Source organism: Aureococcus anophagefferens (genome assembly GCF_000186865.1).
Source record: "Aureococcus anophagefferens unplaced genomic scaffold AURANscaffold_6, whole genome shotgun sequence".
Taxonomy (NCBI): domain Eukaryota; class Pelagophyceae; order Pelagomonadales; family Pelagomonadaceae; genus Aureococcus; species Aureococcus anophagefferens.
The window spans coordinates 20,575-24,471 of NW_008705566.1; positions in this window are offsets into that span (position 1 = coordinate 20,575).

A 3,897-nucleotide genomic window follows, 5' to 3' on the forward strand; every position below is an offset into this window, starting at 1 on the left:
GCTCTAGAGGACCCCGGACTTTGACGGCGCCGTCGCCGACGCGTCGGCGGTGCTCGTCAAGGAGCCCGCGAACCTGAAGGCGCTCTACCGCCGCGGCGTCGCGCGCCGCGCGACCGGCGACCTCGCGGGCTCCCTCGACGACCTCGACGCGCTCCTCGTGCTCGCGCCGGGCGACCGCGCGGCCGCCGCGGAGAAGAAGGCGACGCGCGCCAAGCTCGACGCGAAGAACAACGTGAGCCGCGTCAAGACCAAGGGCGTCGTCGACCTCTCGGCGGCCGCGCCGCGGCCCCGCGAGCCCAAGGTCCAGGCGCCCCGCGCGCCCCTCGTCGCCGACGCGCCGCCGCCGCCGCCCGCCGCCGCCGGGGACGCGGCCGCCGCGCCGCCGCCGCCGCCGGTCGCGGCGACGCCCGCCGCGGAGAAGGCCCGCGCGGACAAAGCCGAGGAGAAGCGCGCGGCCGCGGTCCGCGCGGCGGCGAAACGCAACGTCGCCACGGCGCCGAAGAAGGCGCCGAAGACGGCGACGGAGCTCGAGCTCGCCTGGCGCGACGTGTCCAAGGACCCGAAGCTCGTCGCGGCCTACGTCGCGACGTTCAAGCCGCTCACGCTGAAGAAGATCGACGTCTCGCTCATGTCCGAGGTCTTCTCGCAGCTCATCCCGGCGCTCATCGAGCACCGCGCGCCGCCGGAGGCCGCGGCGATCCTCGCCAACGCCGCCAAGCACAAGGGCTTCGCGGTGACGCGCGCGCTCCTGTCCAAGGCCGAGACCGTCGCCGTGACGCTCCTCGCGGCGAAGCTCGACGACAAGGACCTCGCCAAGGACCTCGCCAAGGGCTACGGCCTCGGCAAGTGACCCGGGGAATTTTTATCGCGGCGCCGGCGCGAGCGAGACGCCTAACTTGCACTAATCAACATGTCGTCAACTTAGAAACTCCACAGCTCGCCGAAGTGCGCAGGAGCTCTTGTGGAGCTCGAGCTCTGCTGAGAGCGTGCCGCGCGACGCCATGGCCACGCTCGTCGACGCACAGCGCTGCGCGGACCGCAGCGTCGGCGTCGTGGCCTGCGAGGATGGCGTGGCGCCGGGCTACGTGCTGCTGAGCGTCGCCAAGATGGTCTACCTCCTCGACAGCGACGGCCGCGTCGCGCACTCGTGGACGAGCAAGCGCACGGTCTTCGTCGCCTACCTCTTCAAAAACGGCGACCTGCTCCGCGACGGCAACGAGCTCGCGCTGGCGCCGCAGTTCAAGGCCGGCGGCGCGGCGGGCTACGTCGAGCGCGTGACCTGGGACAACGAGCCCGTCTGGAGCTGGTCCGCGCTGCCGCGCTTCAAGTACCTGAGCCACCACGACCTCCAGCCGCTGCCCAACGGCAACGTCCTCGTGCTCGTCTGGGAGCGGAAGACCAAGGAGGAGGCCGTCGCCGCGGGGCGGCACCCGGAGCTGATCCCCGACGGCGAGGTGTGGAACAACCTCGTCGTCGAGATCGAGCCCAGGGGCGCGCAGACCGTCGAGGTCTGGCACTGGAGCCAGTGGGACCACCTCTGCCAGGCGCACGACGAGAGCAAGGCGAACTACGTTGACGATATCTCCGAGTATCCGCACCTCATGGACATCAACTACTGTCCGCCGGGCGGCAAGGCGAAGTGCCGCGGCGGCGGCCTGAAAGCCGGCGACCACAACGCCACGACACTCGCCGTCTTCGACAGCGTCGGCAAGACGGGCGAGCGCGACTGGATCCACGCCAACGCGGTGTCTTACTCGAAGAAGGGCAGAAACTGCGAAGGTTTGGTCGTCGTCTCGTACAACGTGCCCTGCGAAGTCATTATTCTTGCGCACAGAAGGTCTGGTACGGGGGTTGCGGTATCTGACCACCTTTGCCACGAAGAGGGCATCCTCTACCGCTTCGGCAACCCGCTCGTGTCGCAGCGGCCGCCGGACCGCCACCTGCAGACGCTCTTCGTCCAGCACAGCACCGTCGTCTGCGACGACGACGAGGATCCCCAAGTCCTCCGCCTCGTGCTCTTCAACAACGGCCGGGCCCCGGACCGCATGTGGTCTACGGTGGATGAGTTCGCGGTCGACATGACCTCGACGAAAAGTCAATGCGACAAGTCGCGACAGACGTCGAAAACCTGGACGCACGAGAAGACCTGGTCCTTCGGCCGGCCGGCGGGCCACCTCGGGAGCTTCTACAGCCACCACTCGAGCGGCGTGCGCAAGCTCGAGAACGGCAACGTTTTGGTGACGCTCGGCCCCCAGGGCATCTTGTTCGAGGTGACGCGCGAGGGCAAGGAGGTCTGGCGCTACATTTCCCCCGTGAAGACGCCGCCGAGCGAGGACGAGCCGCACTCGATCATCAAGCAGGGCGCCCAACGAGGCGCGGGAAAATTCGGCCTCTTCTTCGCGGACAAATATTCGGCGGCGCGCGTGCCGAAGCTCGGCGAGCTGGAGGAAGGGAGCGGCCGGCGCCTCGAGGGCCCCGACGAGGCGGACCACCGTGACACCGTGGACAAGTCCGTGGACGACCGGGGCCGGCCCGCCGCGCGCGCCGCGCAACCCGCGCAGCCGCAACTGCGCCACCTCGACGGTTCGCTCCAGCGCGCGGCGCGCAAGTCGTGAGATCGCCGCCGTAACATTTTACTCCTCGCCGCGCTCCTGCTCCTTAGCGCGCATCTCGAGCTCCTCGGGCGTGGGGTCGTAGAATTCCTTCGGCGGCTTCCGCGTCGTGTCCTTGAGCATCTTGAGGGAGACGTAGCCGTGGACGGGCCGGGCGATGCCCATGCGGTTCACGTTCTTGCCCTTGTCGTTCATGGTGCAGCACTGGCGCGCCGCGTAGACGAGCGTGCCCTGGGGCAGCTCCGCGACGATATCGGACGTCATGCCGCTCGTCTTGCGCACGACGCAGCCGTTCTTCGCGCAGACCTCCATGATTTTGCCCGGGTTCTGGCCCGAGCCGTCGCCGCCGTCGGCGTACTCGAACTTGTAGTGCCGGTCCCAGGTCACCTCGAAGGGCGACGTCGCCTCGCCCCGGGCGGAGGACACGCGCGACTGCGCGGCCTTGGAGTGGCGCGCGTCGTAGCGCTTGCGCAGCGCCGCGACGGCGGCGTCGCCGTTGGCGGCCTTGTCGACGAGCGTCAGGGCCTCGCCGTTCGTGAGCGCGCGGAGCAGCCGGTGCGCGTAGCGCCGGAGGCTCCGCCGGTCGCAGACCGCGGCCTTGAGCGGGTGCGCCAAGTCGCCGTCGTCGTCGCGGAGCTGCTTGACCTCGTCGGCCAGGGCGCCCTCGAAGGCGACGTAGGCGTCGAAGTCCCGCGCCGCGTCGCCCGTGGGATGGAAGGCCGCCACGCCCTTGACGTGCTTCTCGAAGCGCTCCTCGAGGGCGCCGAAGTCGATGCCGGCGCCGTCCCAGGCGACGGGCTGCGTCACGGACGTCGGCTCGTCCTCGTCGTCGCTCGACTCGGGCGCGTAGTCGCCCATCGTCGATCGACGACGCCCGTGGCGGAGGAGCTGCCCTCTCTGGCTGCAATTAAACTGCAATGCGAACGGCATCAGGCCAGTTTGCTTCTGCCAAGGGGATCTTCAAGTATCTGGGGAGGCGACTACGCTGCCTCGAGGCGGGGCGACTATTATCCGGTCTGAGCTCCTCGGCAGCCCATTTCAGACCTCCCTCAGACCTCCGGGTCCTGGCTCCGTTGGGCCCCGCCGTGGCGGCGCTTCGGTCGAATGGGTACGTAGACCGCTTCCCCAAAGCGATTTCTTCTGGGAACACGTTTTGGCTGCGCACGGGCTGCCGCCTGTTCTAAGGAACCCCTCGAAGGGCTGCCTGCTGCCTGAGTTTGGCGGGGATCGTTGATCTTTTGGGCCTTTGACCTGCCCCATGACCTACCCGAGCCATCGAGGCGAA